At 36.9% G+C, this 16,848-nt stretch overlaps 1 pseudogene; it reads right to left on the bottom strand.

Annotated features, from left to right (window-relative positions):
* Nucleotides 1-9,883: 9,883 nt before the first annotated feature.
* Nucleotides 9,884-13,984, bottom strand: LOC120158996 (annotated as a pseudogene).
* Between the last annotated feature and the right edge of the window lie 2,864 nt (nt 13,985-16,848).

Consider the following 16,848-nt stretch of genomic DNA (forward strand, 5'->3'; position numbering starts at 1 on the left):
TAAGTTTGATATGAACTATTTTGTATTTTGCTTCAAAATGTCCTGCTTTAATTTGGATTTTATAGGATTTTCTTCTTCTTATTGGTTGAAGTTCAATTGGGCTTCACACATTGTTAAATCTAGAAGCTATGAGTGTTTGCGAGTACTAGTTTCTTGTAGCATGTGTTTTTACTAGTAATATGTTGTGCAAGTACAAAATAGTAGTTTCACGTGAGAGACCTACCAAGAAACATGTGCAACATATAATGATTTCTTTAATATTTTTCGCTTAATTTATTTTCTTGTCTCTTTAATTTATTTAGTATTTATATTTTTTAATCTAACATTTTTTACTTTCTTTTATATGGACTATTTTAATTAATTAAAGGTAAATGATTTGAATCGAGTATTTTAAATTTTAATTTTAATTTTCGTAAATTAAGACAACCGACAATTAATTGTATCGAAAGGGCGGTTCAAAGGTGTTAATCTTTCTTGACCGTAACTGACTCCCGAACCCGACATATTTCTGGTAAAACACAGATCATGTAAGATGGTGTTCGGTCTGCCTAAATATTTTTAAAATGGTCGATGACGACTCTAACCCAATCAATTCAAGTCGAAGCCCAATTCGGACTCAACCGAAAGATGGACGCGACACACACATTCATTCCCGATTCAATTAAATCAACTAATTTATTTACCGCCGAATTATGTGGGGGAAGCAACGTGACTAGGCACCCTATTTGGGAGCCAGGAATCGTTTCAAATGGAAATGAAATTGCCCGATCTCACTTGCCATCTCATGCCAACTTCCAAAAGCCCCTTCGCGTTCTATATACTTCTCCAAATGTAAGAAGGGGGTCGAACCAAGATTGGAACCCATAAAATTACCCATAAGGTAGTATTTAGCTCGAAGGATACGGTGCACAAGGGAAGACGGGCTGGTTAACAGTTGCCAACCTTACTTCGCTAAAAAACGATGTTGAATTTTGACATGTCTCTAAAGCCTAACCCACCATATTCTTTGTGTTGACTAAGAATCTTCCAGGTACACCAGTGAATGCCCCTTTAATCTACAGATTTACGCCACCAAAATTGAGCCATAATGCTTTCAAACTCGACACACATACTCTTTGGCCATAGAAACACATTCATTGAATACAAAGGAAGTGCATGAAGCACCGTTTTGATGAAAACTTTCTTCCCACCTTGAGAGAGTAGTCGGACACTCCAACCACGAATACGAGAATGAAATCGATCACGCAGGTGAGCGAAGGCAACCCATTTATTGCGTCCCGCTATGGTCGGGAGACCCAGATACTTCTCTAGATTTGAAAAGTCAGAGACTTCTAGAATACGGTGAACATCGCACCTGTTTGCATCGGTAACATTAGTGCTAAAGAAAACTCCTAACTTGTCAAAATTTCGTACTTGCCCTGAACAGCCACCATAAACCCGAAGAACGTCCTTAATTCAGAAAGCTACCGCCACTATTGTTTCCCCAAAATTTAGATTGCCATCAGCGAAAAAAAGTGGGATACGTAAGGAGCATACCAACTGATTCGAACACCTCAGAAGTATCCTGAAAATACCTCTTGACGAATTAAGGCCGAAAGACCCTCACTGCAAATCAGAAAAATGTAAAGGCTAAGAGGATCACCCTATCGTAGACCATGCTCCAGAGTAAAACGGTTCCCTACAACCCCATTGATGACAAAAAAAATAAAAAAACTGAACAGACACCATCTCAACATGTCTATCCATCCAAAAGAATAACCCATCTTGCTCATTATCGCCCAAACAAAACCTCATTCAACTCTGTCATACGCTTTTCTCATGTCGAGTTTCAACGCAAAGTATACCTTTTGGCCCTCGCACTTTCTCATAAATAATGTAATAGTCCGTATGCAGTAATAATTTTATACGAGATTAGCCTACCCGAAACAAAAGCGCTCTGCGTCTCATCAATGCACAAACTTAGAGAACACTGCATACGAAGGACATGCATCTTTGACACAATTTTAAAAATCACATTGCAAAGACTTATTGGCCAGAAGTGAGACAGCATCCTCGGATTCTCCACCTTCGAAGTAAGAACAATATACATGTGATTTACCAGCTCCATTTCGAGATGACCTTGAGCAAGAACAAAACAAAATTCAGCCACTTCATGTCCAATTAGGTGCCAAAATCTCTGGTAGAAAAGGGCCCCTAATCCATCCCCTGCCACTTTTAACGTATTCATCGTTTTAACTGCTTGAGTGACTTCCTCATAAGTAAAAGGGCGAGCAATTCCTGATTCAAATCGTTAGTAATCATGGGCTTAATACCTTCTAAGATCCTCCCATCCATCGGCTTCGCATATGTAGAGAAAAGAGTGTTGAAATAATCTCGTGCAAGGGCCTCTAGACCAAAATCAATATCAACACACTCACCCAAACCCGACTCCAAGAAAATGATTTTATTGTGCCTCCTCCTCTGAGTCGACAACGGTGAGAAAAAAACAGTTTTATTGTCGCCGTTTTCAGCCAGTTAACCCTTGCTCTATGTTCCCAATACAACTCTTCCTTGTCTACCTCGAAGTTCATCTGCAACTTTGTGTCAACTATTTCACCCAAAACCTCATCCGTTGGTTGTTGCGCAACAAGATCAAAAAGTTTCCGTTGAAGGTCGGATTTTATTATACGTTTAGTATGGCAAATCTGCTTGAACCACGCATCTAACCCAATGCGAACTTGATTTAGCTTGTCAATAACCGACCCCTTGGATGTTTAACTTCTTCCTCACATGAATCTTCTAGCAATCTGGCAGCCTCAAAATGGAAGTGCCAGCTTCTTCGATATTGGAAGAAGTGGTCTCCAGCTGTAAAGGATAGTGATCCAAAAACGAGTGCACCAGGGAATACTACAAAAATAATTGCTTCCAGGAGTCGTTCGCCAAACCCCTATACAAACGCTTCCTGATGTCATTTGCGACACTCCGACCCTTCTCCCAAGTGTACCAGACACCATTATAGCCCACATCTGATAACGCACATTCATCAGTTGTATCACGAAAAGCCGTCATTTGTCGTTTACCTCGAATTAAGCCCCCTCCTTTTCAAAAGAAAACAAAATTTTGTTGAAATCGCCAATGACTAACCACAGTACCTTTGGACTATCATTCAAATTTCACAGTAAATTTTAAGTTTTCGATCGACGATTTTCCACTAGGGTTCCATAAAACGCCGTGTATCTCTCGGTAAATGCATCAGAGTCTGATGTAATTATGAAATCAATATGTGAACTAGAAAACGAACGTAAAGTAGCATTAACGTAGATTTCCAAGCGAAACACAATCCGCCACTTGCCCTGCGACTCTACTTCAATGCCATTCATGAAGCCACAAGACTTCCTCACTTTCTCCATCTTGAACACTGTAGTTTTGTCTCTATAAAGAAAACTACAGAATGATTAGCATCTCTCAGTATATTCCAGAGATGTCGAACTGTCCAAGGCATCCCTAGTCCTCGGACATTCCAACTTAAAAGTTTCATTGCTTCCGACTGGCCTGGGGCAACAGGCGTGCCGATACACTAGAAATCTAATCCTTCCCAACACTTTTTTACCTCTTTGCATTTTCACCCTTTTCTATTGAATTTTCCTCTTCAACCTGAGTAATCACTACATCCTTCACCCTCTTTGACGAATTGACTTTGGTCGTCCAAGCCTTCATAGACCATCCCTTCAAATTGCTACCTAGATTGGAGGATGTCCCAGTTTTCGAGAAATCCTCCTTATGATCATTAGTCGTATCGTCATCACGTAACCACGGGCCTGTGCCCATCCATCTCCTCCTTGCTGGCGCTCTTAGCGAAAGATCCCACTGAAACACTAACTCCTCCTCCTCCTGTAAAACACGCAGAGGGCAAAAACTTTCGCCGTGACACAACTTTCCACAAAAAAATAGAAAAGTTAAGTTTTTATATTGAAAATTGGTATATGTAGATAGGCCGTTAGGCAATGCTATCTTCTTCTTCCTTTTCAACGATTTACGAACATCAAGCCTAACCCGAATTCGAAGACTGTCTCTATAACCCAGATATTTAATCGAGATATCGTAGTCAATGAATGCCCCAAGAAAATTACCTAACTGTGTAGCAACCTGACGGGATATAAACCCTACAGGCAGATCATTTGCCAACACCCAGAAATCAGTCCAATTAAGGTAAACTAACAGCAAATCCTTCCCCTCATTCTAACGGTGTAGAACCAACAGGTGAGAACTGAAATACCACGGACCCTCCTTGACTATTCGATCAATATCCTCTTCATGAAAAGCCAAAAAAGAAATATTCCCTCTCGACTGCTTTGAACAAAATTAGGCAGCCAACTTTTGTTGAAAAAATTAAAAGGGATAATTAAAATTAGCCCTTCACTTTAGGGTATTTACAAGATTAGTCTTTAAGTTTCAACTATAAATACCCTAGCTCATTTAGCTTCAAAACCATCCCAAAGCATTCTAGCTTTCTTCCAATACTATAGAGAATTTAGAGAGTTTCTTGAGAGTGGTTTTCTCCTTTTTATCAAGAGAGAATTATAATTGTTTTCTCCTTTGTAGATCGAGAGAGGTTTTAATTCCTATTTTTCTCATAGTGAAATTCTTCTACCGTTGCCCGTGGTTTTTACCCTATATTATTTAGGGGGTTTTCACGTAAATTTTGTGTCTCTTTTATCTTCAATTTTTATTTTCTCAAATTATCAGTTGCATTTTTGCTCTATCCGATAGCCGTCTTCTGCAACAATTGGTATCCGAGCCAGATTAGAATGTGTAATAACTGTCTTATTGTCTTTGTGGTTGCCACCAAACGGTGGATCCTCCAACATAAGAAAGTAAAAAGGTATTACCCATTCTTTGAAGGTTCCAAAGAACTATTCACGATAGTGAAATAGTGGGAGCTATCCGTAATAGAAGCTATGACAACGAAATTTGATATTGAAAAATTTAATGGGAGAAATTTCTCATTGTGGAAATTAAAGATGAAGGCTATCCTGAGGAAAGACAGTTGTCTAACAGCTATCAGTGAAAGACCGATAGATTTCACGTATGACAACAAATGGATCGAAATGGACGAGAATGCTATGGAAAACTTTCATCTAGCATTAGCAGATGAAGTATTGTCAAGCATCGAAGAGAAAAAGACAGCTAAGGAGATATGGGATCATCTCACCAAACTGTACGAGGCCACATCGCTGCACAATAAAATTTTCCTTAAGAGAAAATTGTACACTCTCCGTATGCCAGAATCTACTTCAGTGACGGAACACTTAAATACACTGAACACTTTATTTTCTCAGCTTACATCCTTAAGCTGTAAAATAGGAGAACAAGAACGTGCTGAACTTCTACTTCAAAGTCTGCCAGATTCGTATGATCAACTCATCTTCAACTTGACAAACAGTAATGTCACCAGTCTAGTCTTCAATGACGTTGCAGCTACTGTTCTACAAGAAGAAAATCAGCGCAAGAACAAGGAAGACAGACAAGTAAATCTGCAACAAGCAGAAGCGTTGACAACGATGACAACGATGAGAGGGAGATCAATAGAACATGGCCAAAGCAGTAGTCACAAACATGGTAGATCGAAGTCGAGGAGCAAGAAGAACTTAAAGTGTTACAACTGTGGAAAGAATGGTCACTTGAAGAAGGATTGTTGGAGTCTAAATAAAAACTCCAATCCACAAGGCAATATCGCAAACACTTCAGATGATGAAGATGCTCTATCTGTGAAGTGTCAACCACCGTGGAAGGAAGAAAACGATTTGCAGATATATGGCTCATTGATTCTGGAGCAACATATCACATGACTTCAAGAAGAGAATGGTTCCATCATTATGAACCTGTCTCAGGAGGATCTGTGTATAGTTGCAATGATCATGCCTTAGAGATCGTTGGCGTGGGAACCATCAAATTGAAGATGTATGACGCAACAATTAAAGTTGTTCGAGATGTGCGACACGTGAAAGACCTGAAGAAAAAATTATTATCCTACAGATTGTTGGATAATAATGCAAGCACGATTGAAACACGGAAAGAAATCATGAAGGTGTTCCGTGGAGCGCTTGTGGTGCTGAAAGGCGAAAAAATAGCAGCAAACTTGTACATGCTGAAGGGAGAGACTTTGCTAGAAGCAGAAGCCTCTGTTGCCTCGTGTAGTTCAAATTATGCAATGCTATGGCATCAGAAACTTGGACACATGTCAAAACAAGGAATAAAATTCCTTGTGGAGCAAAACCTACTTCCAGGCTTAACAAAGGTAACACTTCCTTTGTGTGACCATTGCATAACAAGTAAGCAGCACCGGTTGAAATTCAACAAATCAAATTCTAGAGGCAAAAGTGTTCTAGAATTGGTTCACTATGACGTATGGCAAGCACCAGTTACATGCCTAGGTGGAGCAAAATACTTTGTCTCATTTATTGATGACTACTCCAGGAGATGTTGGGTGTACCCTATCAAGAAGAAGTCAGACGTATTTTCAACTTTCAAAAACTTCAAGGCGCGGGTGGAACTTGATTATGGAAATAAGATCAAGTGTTTCAGAACAGATAATGGAGGAGAATACACAAGCGAAGAATTTGATGACTTTTGCAGGAAAGAAGACATCAAAAGACAGTTCACAGTGGCGAACACTCCTCAACAAAATAGAGTGGCAGAGCGGATGAACAGAACCTTGTTAGAAAGAACAAGAGCAATGTTAAGGGATGCAGGCCTAGAAAAATCATTCTGGGTAGAAGCAGTCAATACCGCCTGTTATTTGGTGAATCGAGCTCCATCAACTGCAATAGAGCTGAAGACACCAATGGAGATGTGGACTGGTAAAATGAGCTGATTATTCAAACCTCCATATATTTGGAAGTATTGTGTACGTGATGTATAACTCCCAAGAAATCTCAAAGCTGGATCTAAATCCAGGAAATGCAAATTCTTGAGGTATGCTGATGGAGTAAAGGGGTATCGCTTGTGGGATCCCACTGCCCGCAAAGTGATCATCAGCAGGGATGTCATCTTTGTAGAGGATAAGCTACAAAGAAAAGAAGACGATGATAGCACTGAAAAGTCAGAGACTACACAAATACATGTGGAAAAAGAGGTTGAACAAGGAGATTATTCTGAAGCAGAACCAGCACATGATGAACAAGAACCAAAGAGTTCTGAAGCTCCAACAACTCGTCAATCAGATCGTGTGAGAAGACGTCCCAATTGGCACTCAGATTATGTTATCGAAGGAAATGTTACATACTACCTTTTAACAGAGGACGGTGAGCCATCAACATACCAAGAGGCAATAAACAACTCAGATGCTTCACTGTGGATGATGGCGATGCAAGAAGAAATTGAAGCCCTTCATAAAAATAATACATGGGACCTTGTGCCACTACCACAAGGAAGGAAACCAATTGGTAACAAATGGGTTTTCAAAATCAAGCGAAATGGTGACGATCAAGTTGAGAGGTATCGTGCAAGACTGGTGGTCAAAGGATATGCTCAAAAAGAAGGTATTGATTTCAATGAAATATTTTCTCTGTGGTTCGAATAGCAACAGTTCGAGTAGTTTTGGTAATCTGTGCTACATTGAACTTACATCTAGAGCAGCTAGATGTTAAAACAGCTTTTCTTCATGGAAATCTTGAAGAAGAGATTTACATGCTCCAGGCTGAAGGTTTTGAAGAAAAAGAAAAGAAGAACTTGGTTTACAGGTTGAACAAATCTCTGTACGGTCTAAAGCAGGTTCCGAGGTGTTGGTATAAGAGATTTGATTCCTTCATTATGTGCCTTGGATACAACATACTTAACGCAAACCCTTGTGCTTATTTCAAGAGGTCTGGTGATAACGATTTTGTTATATTGCTGTTGTATGTAGATGACATGTTGGTTACAGGACCCAACAAAGATCATATTGCAGAATTGAAGGCACAACTGGCTAGGGAATTTGAAATGAAGGACTTGGGATCAGCAAACAAGATTCTAGGGATGCAAATTCACCGAGATAGAAGTAATAGGAAGATTTGGCTTTCACAAAAGAATTACTTGAAGAAGATCTTATCAAGATTCAACATGCAAGATTGTAAGCCAATTTCTACCTCTCTTCCTATTAACTTCAAATTATCCTCCAGTATGAGTCCTAGCAGTGAAGAAGAGAAGATGGAGATGTCTCGAGTGCCGTATGCATCAGCAGTGGGAAGTTTAATGTTCTATGATATGCACAAGACCAGACATTGCACAAGCAGTGGGAGTGGTTAGTCGGTACATGGCGAATCCAGGCAAAGAGCATTGGAATATTGTAAAGAGGATCCTAAGATACATCAAAGGGACCTCAAATATTGCATTATGTTACGGAGGATCAAACTTACTAATCAATGGTTATGTAGATTCTGACTATGCAGATTATTTAGATAAAAGCAAATCTACTATAGGATATGTGTTCAAAGTTGCTGGTGGAGCTGTAAGCTGGGTTTCAAAATTGCAGTCAGTTGTGGCTACATCCACAACAGAGGTAGAATATGTAGCAGCTACACAAGCCAGTAAAGAAGCAATTTGGTTGAAGATGCTATTGGAGGAGCTTGGGCATAATCAAGAGCATGTTTCTCTGTTTTGTGACAGTCAAAGCGCCTTGCATCTAGCAAGGAATTCAACATTTCATTCAAGGACAAAGCACATATGAGTTCAATACCATTTCATTTGTGAGAATGTGGAAGAAGGGACGGTAGATATGTAGAAGATCCATACCAAAGACAACATAGTAGATTTCATGACGAAGGCGATCAACGCTGATAAATTTACTTGGTGTCGATCCTCTTGTGGCCTGTCAGAAACGTAAGCAACATGATGGTACAAGGTAGAAAGAATGGTGTGAAGATATGATTGTTCCAATCAAATCTTCAAGTGGGAGATTGTTGAAAGTATAAGTTGGTTGGCAGCCGGCTGCTTTGAACAAAATTAGGCAGCCAACTTTTGTTGAAAAAATTAAAAGGATAATTAAAATTAGTCCTTCACTTTAGGGTATTTACAAGATTAGTCCTTAAGTTTTAACTATAAATACCCTAGCTCATTTAGCTTCAAAACCATCCCAAAGCATTCTAGCTTTCTTCCAATACTATAAAGAATTTAGAGAGTTTCTTGAGAGTTGTTTTCTCTTTTTTATCAAGAGAGAATTATCATTGTTTTCTCCTTGGTAGATCGAGAGAGGTTGTAATTCCTATTTTTCTCATAGTGAAATTCTTCTACCGTTGCCCGTGGTTTTTACCCTATATTATTTAGGGGTTTTTCACGTAAATTTTGTGTCTCTTTTATCTTCAATTTTTATTTTCTCAAATTATCAGTTGTATTTTTGCTCTATCCGATAGTCGTCTTCCGCAACAGATATCCTCATGGCTTGAAAATTCACTGTACTCCCAGTGAAAAATCGTCCGACAAAAAAATTATCGAACGAGATATGTGTTACATTGTTCGGTTGTTCCAAGACCAACGTCTCCTTCTCCTCCTCACCCAAATTTAGTCCCTCCAATTCTTGGTCTATTTCCCCCATTAAAGAATCACTAAAGCAGTAAAAGATTGAAACCAGGAAAACGAAATAGCAACGCTAGAGAACTGAGAAAAACTAAGAGACATGTCAACGTTCCGAGAGACGTCGTGCTAACTAGCAGAGCGAAACTCTAACGCAGAGCGTTACTTGATGAATTAAATGTCGAATAATATTATATATTTAAGATACAAAATCACAGTAAAAAGTCTTAAATGTATCAAACTGTATATAATACAAAACATTAACTATTAAAATGTATATAAAAATATACAAACAAGACATGAATATATAAACAGAAAAATCTACCTATAAAAATCAGTTCATGAAAACGTTGAATCTAGAATTCCCCTCAGTTGATCATTTCGAGTTGCCTTGTATATCTGGATCTTCCAAATTCTCATTAGGACCTACGGGAATATCATTTTCCAAAACGTTGTCGGCTGAGGTTTCATGAATATATGGTGAATAGTTGAAACGAGCATTGCAAAACCATTTGCTGACCTGCACAATGCAAAAACTTGTGGTAATGAGCCAAAAACTAAAGGTTAACAAATTTTTTGAGGAAAATCATGAGTAGTTTACAACCTGCTGGAGAGTTATTTCTAGCTCTTTAGCCAAACTCTCTTTAGTAGATCGATCGGGATACTGGTTTTCCTTGAAAGACTCATAGAGTTTCTGTTACATAAATGGAAGAAAAAAATCGATCGAATTGATTGATTTTCAGAAGAAGATAAAAGTATTAACCCAATTAAGCTACAGTTTTCGCAAAGCAAAAGCTGGAGTATACCAATGTTTTGATCCTGTCACGAGTAATCAAAGTCATATAGTGTATTACATTTACCTTCTTTACAGCTTCCCCTAGTCTTCTATGTGTTGATGAACTCGGTTTTTTACCACCTGAACCAGATAGAGTTGCAACTCCCTTTTCAGAAGCATTTCCATTTGACGATGTTGATGCCGCTTCTGCAGCACGCTTCAACCTTTTTCTCGGTGCAGCAGCATCGTTGATCCAATTTTCATCATCATTGGAACTAGAAGGAGCATCGCCATACGTCTCCTGTATATACCCTCAATCATACAGGAAGTGACTTTGACTTACGTCTCTTGTATAATAATATAACTTTACATGACACTTACATCATATAACCTTTTGTAGTCCAACCTTTCATTGTTCCGTTTCTTAGAAACAACAGAACCATCTTCTCCAGAACCTGATTCCATTATTGATAACAGCTCATCATTCAAAGACATGGGGTCTTCTTCATCTTTTTGGGAAGAAATGTCATCTGCTAACATAGAATGAAGATTCTCAGAATCAAATGTAAAATTCCAACTTTAGCTTACACAGTTAGCCACATTATCATCATCTGAACCATTAGGATCATAATCATCATCCTTTGAGTTATTATATGGAAGGCCCCCCCCCCAAAAAAAAAAAAAATAGGGATCAACATTACCTGGTACTTCCAATTCTTCAGATGGAGAAGTGAAATCAGACTCGTCAGAACTTGACTCCTCTCCCCGACCCTTCTTATCGGTTTCTGAACCATCTGGATTATAATCTTCATCATCATCGAGATTATAATCATCGTCATCAGAATCATCTGATGGTAGTCCAAAGTTAGGGTCTAGATTTTCTTCATCTGTAGATAGTGTTGCCTCAGGAAAGACCTTCTGTTGAAGAAGAAGCATGGTAGTGAGGAACATATATATGTCGCAGTAGTGAAAAGAAAGAAAATATGTAATTGACCTCCCAATTTTCAGTGAGAGAAAAACTTGTTCCTTGAGATTCATTAAGCAATTGAATACAATCAACTTTGCAATTGCATCCAGGGCATAACCAACCCTCATCATCAGGAGGAACTATATCAACAGGGTAAGGTGTGAAAAAAGGAAAGAAACAATGACAATAAAACAATTCAAACCCATTTATTACTCAAAACATGACATGGAAAGTATTACTGTCTTCTTTTAACAAAGGTGGTTGCAAGCAATATTGATGGAATCCACGGTCACAAGCGCCATCACAGAGTATGATGTCATTGTCAGGAGACAGGTCTTTGGACCCACATTTTGCGCAAAATATCTGCAAATAGAAGAGTTTATGTCCAATCATTTGTAATTCTAAGACACAAATAGAGACATCTTCGAAAAGAAAATGGCTACTGATATAAGAAAAATGATATTCACTACGATTCTCCTACATCCTCACTGTCAATTTGTCCTTCAGAATCAAATAAAGATTCGGGAAGCTTTCCTTCACTACATAATGAATCAATATGCTGAAATAGGTCTCTGATTTTCAATTTGCGTCGAAGAATTTCGGATGTAGCATGTTGAATCTCCTTCTCTGGTTTTAACTTTTCTAGGCTGAAGGTTACACAAGCAGTAAACACATGTTAGCTATCAATGGGGAAATGAGCTATCAGACTTCTCTGATGACATACACATGTGTAAAGAATCGATTTAAGTTCCAAAAGAGTGACATCTTTGCATTTTATCCAACATTTCAACTTTATTTTTTTTTCAAAGTCTTTCCTACTCTTCAAATCTCAAAAGTGACAATCTTTAAAGTTGGAATGAGTTGTAGGGATAAAACTCATTCACTGCTTTGACCATCATCTTAATCTATAGCATATCAGATTTAACATCAATATAAAAAGGATTTTTGTTACATTATCACCACAATTAACTCATAAACAGCATTGCTTGAGAGATACGAGATAGAACAATAAAATAAACACACCTTAGACCCTTCCAGCCATCAGCAGAATATGCAAGAATCACACTTCGCTCATAGTTTATCCGACTCAATAAATATCTAAGATGCCCCTTGATTCTTGAATATTCATCAGCAACTTCTCTTTTTTCCCTCCTCTTTTTTCTCTTTTTTCTCGGCTCACTAGAACCATCAGCCAAATTATTGCTCGACTCACTAGGTTTAGATTTCTCTTGTGAATTCAATGCCAAAACATTGTCATTGCTTGTCAAAGATCTTAGTATAGATTCCTTATTTATCATTTTCGAAGTTCGTCCATCCTTGCTTTGGTCAAAATTATTAGACGTTTTATGTTGTTCTACACCAGAAATTTGGGCCATGTCCTCACAATTGAGCCCTAGTTGTTGAATGCTAGGATCTCCTAAAGCAAATTCTTGAGGCAACTCTAAATGATCAACAAATGAACTTTTACTGGTCTGAATAACATCTTGTGATTCTTCATCAACATGAGGCCTTTTACTGGTCTGAATAACATGATTTGCTTCTTCATCAACAAGAGAACTTTTACTGGTCTGGATAACATTGTTTGCTTCTTCACCAACACGAGAACTTTTACTAGTTTGAATAACATTGTTTGCTTCTTCATCAACAAGAGAACTTTTACTGGTATGAATAATAATATTGTTTGCTTCTTCATCAACAGGAGAAGTTTTACTAGTTTGAATACCATTGTTTGCTTTTTCATCGACAAGAGAACTTTTACTGGTCAGGATAACATTGTCTGCTTCTTCATCAATAAGTGCTTCATCAACAAGAGAATTTTTACTGGTCTGAATAACATTGTTTGCTTCTTCATCAACAAGAGAACTTTTACTTGTCTGAATAACATTGTTTGCTGCTTCATCAACAAGATGACTTTTACTAGTTTGAATAACATTTTTTTCTTCATCAATAAGTGAACTTTTACTGGTCTGAATAACATTGTTTATTTCTTCAGAAGGTAACTGTAAAAGCTTGCGATGGTTGCTCTTGTTTGTATCTTCAGGATTCGATTGCCATGATTGATTAAAAACATCAGTAGAGCCTTCTTCAATACTAGTCGGTAAACTTTCAGAATCAAGCTGTTGTCCTTGCTCTGGCGATTCATTAAGTTCTTTACATATGTTTCCAGATTCGAAACCAACTGTTCTCTCTGCACTATCTTTTTGGGGACTTGAAAGTTTATTACTTTGAGTGTCCTTTCCAACATCTTCTAGTGACAACCCTAAACTATCAGTAATAGAATTCTCGAACAAACCTTTAGAAAATGGTGTTGATTGTTTAACAGGACACGATTCTTCAATTTGAACAGCTTCAGACCCATGCTGATGCCTGTGTTCAAGTGTTACAATTTCCTGAGGGCAAAAGTTTTGAGTCTGATCATGCTCATTGCCACCTCTAGGAAGCAGTCCCCGATTTTCTGGGGAAGAAACTCTAGCCACATATTCAGAAGATGGTTTGTGAATGCTGGAGCAAGAAACACCATTGGTAATTTCTGCTGATTCATTTTGTGTCGTTGCACGATCACATTGGTCTTTATTCTCTGAAAGTCCTGTAAGTAAATATTCGCTACCGATTTCATGCGACTCTTTTGATGTACTTTCTTCGTGAATAACATGGTTTCCCTCTTTACCCTTTGCCTGTGATGGAGATGCACCCATATGTTCAACGTTGATCATACAGGTTATAAGGCTAGCAATGACCCATCCCTGCACCATACTACCACAATAAGTTCTGCAATTTCAGAAAAACACAGCTAATAAGGTCGGACAGAATGGATGGTAAAATCATTCAAACATACAATATAAAACCCCAAAAATGTATGCATATAAGCCTGAGGTTGACAACAAAAACAAGGCTTACCCGATCACAGTCTATAGGAATGCTTTTGTGTAGCGTTCCATCACCATGAGCCAGCAGCGAATTGTGTACAATCTAACCTAGCTAATGAACCTCTGAGAGGAGAAAATATTACAGGGTTCAAAATTAAATAATTAACCGAAATAAGCAAAAACTATGGAGAGTCTAATGTCACAAGCTGCTCAAAAGGAAATAACAATGAATAGAACACAAAATCATAGCACATTATACTTGTAAACATCAAATTATTACCAGTTTTACTACTTAGTTGAGGGAGGAAAAAAAGGAGACTTGAAACATGCTACGAAAAAGTAATTGCATCATTTCATTTCCATTTAACAAAGAAATTGCTCATCTACAGCTTAAATGGTTAAGCTAAGCTAAAATTATGAGCTCCGGACAGAAAAGAAATAATAATAATAATAATAATAAACTCAACTGAGATGGCAATATGCTACTTTTTTGCTGAACAAGAGACGGCGACAAATGGCAATAGAATTTGAAATTAATAGTGGCAAACTTTCTTCGCCATTAATGTTTTAGTTATTTTCTTTTTGTTAGCATTAAAACAAAGAAAAAAGAGAGGAAGGTGTGAAAGGAATTAACCTTTAATAATAGTGCATTTTGCAAAGATGGAAAGGGGAGAGATTTTCTAGCAGTGGTGGTGATTGAAGGAAAAAGAGGAGGGATGAATGCGTGCGTGTAATAATGAAGAAGGGCCTTTAATTCTGGCTCACCGTCAAGCGGAATTAGCGAGTGAGAGATAAAAATGGGATTGTATTCAGTTGTTAGTTGTTATATATTTTTGAGTAAATTATATAAATTATTTGTGGGTAAAATACAAAAATGGTTTCCTGATTATAACTTGTTACTTTGTTGATTCATCTGACTATAAAAAATTACAGAATTACCCATCGAATATAGGATATTGCTTTTTCCAGTCGCCTAACTATTAAAAGTTACAAAATGGTCACCCGACTATTCATTATGTTCCAAATCCATCATCTTCTATTAAAAATTTAACGACATTCTGAATTGGATGTTAATATGTTGTTTGAGATATGATAAAATTTGATCTCAGAATCTCAAACGATTATCATATCTCAGACAACAGATTAACATCCTGCCCAGACTACCACTAACTTTTTAATAGAAAAGAACGAATTTAGAACATAACGAACAGTCGAGCGATCATTTTGTAAATTTTAATAGTTTAGGGACTTAACAAAATAATACCATATAGTTGGAGGACCATTTTATAATTTTTAATAATCAAATGACCCAACAAAACAATATCATATAATCAAAAGACCATATGTGTACTTTACCCATGAATTTTTTAATAATGAAATTTTAGAAAATAATAATAAAGACGAATCTATGTGGAAGGTAAGAGGGTCAATTACTCCATGATTTTGATGGTTTAATTAATTTTAGGTTATTAATGTTTTGAAATCATTACAAATAAACTATTGTCATTCCTACAATTTATCGGTTTAAGTATATTTTATATCCTTTTCAATTTTAAAATAAAATTTTGACTTATGTTTTTTTGTTTAATTATTCTTTAAAATTCTTCAATTTTAAAATTAACGAAATCAAACCACAATTCCTTTAAATTCTATTGTTTATTAAAAAAAAATACCTAGCCGTTTTCTTCCTCCTTGTCTTTATTCCTTTTTTTATTCTTCTTTACAACTTGTGTAAATTTTATTAATCAATCTAATTTTTTCTTCTTTAATTTTGTTTAACCGATGATAATACTGATTTTGATGCTGGTTGTCGCCCGCTAGTTATCTTTTTTCCTTGTCTTTTTAGTTTTTTAATAAGAATAATTATGTCTTTGAGACATGTTATCTGTCTTTATAGCACGTTTATCCTCTATCTTTATGGCACGTTTTTCTCTACCTTTTGGTACTTACAGTTTTTTTGCTGTTGATTCTGTTTATCTTTTTTTTTCTTAGGGTTGAATTTGACATCGTCACGACTGATCAAGATGACTCTTATTTGTTATCATAATGATCTTACCTGCTTTTGACCTTCGGATTGATTTGAATACATATTTTGCGTTCATCGATAGTTTTTTCACGTTGCTTGACTCTGATTTGCGATTTATCGGTGGCTTTTAGTAGCCTCATCCATTTTGTGGTTCGTTTGCCTATGCAGTCAAATTTGTTCGTATCTTTATTTTGTTTGAGCTTTTTGGTTAGTTTTTTTTAACTTTTTCCTTATAATTGGTCCTTGTGTGATCTAGGTGGCTAGTTTTTGTGTCAATGGTTATAAGAAAATATCCTAATTATAATTTTGTTTACGTTTATGTTATACTTGTAAATCTTCATTGTAATTCTAGATATTTTCTATTTTTAATAAAACTAGTGACTTTCTATAAAAAAAAATTCTATGGTTTATTGATTTTTAAAGACTATTTCTTTCAAAACTAAACAACTTGTTTTCCTCGTAGTTCAATTCTGACTCTGTCCCTAACAAAATGGTTATAACATTTTTGTTCCGTAGCAAACCGATCCCTCAACCATTAATAATCCTTATCACAATTACAGAAGTCTAGTGTGGTACGTTTGGACGGTTGAATTGACATTGTTTGACCATGTAGACACCCTTTGACCAACTACTTTGGCTTCCACTTTAGAAAATATAGAGAATAAACTACATAAATAGTCATTGA

This window comes from Hibiscus syriacus, unplaced genomic scaffold (genome assembly GCF_006381635.1).
Source record: "Hibiscus syriacus cultivar Baekdansim isolate YM2019G1 unplaced genomic scaffold, ASM638163v2 tig00111338_pilon, whole genome shotgun sequence".
NCBI classification, from domain to species: domain Eukaryota; kingdom Viridiplantae; phylum Streptophyta; class Magnoliopsida; order Malvales; family Malvaceae; genus Hibiscus; species Hibiscus syriacus.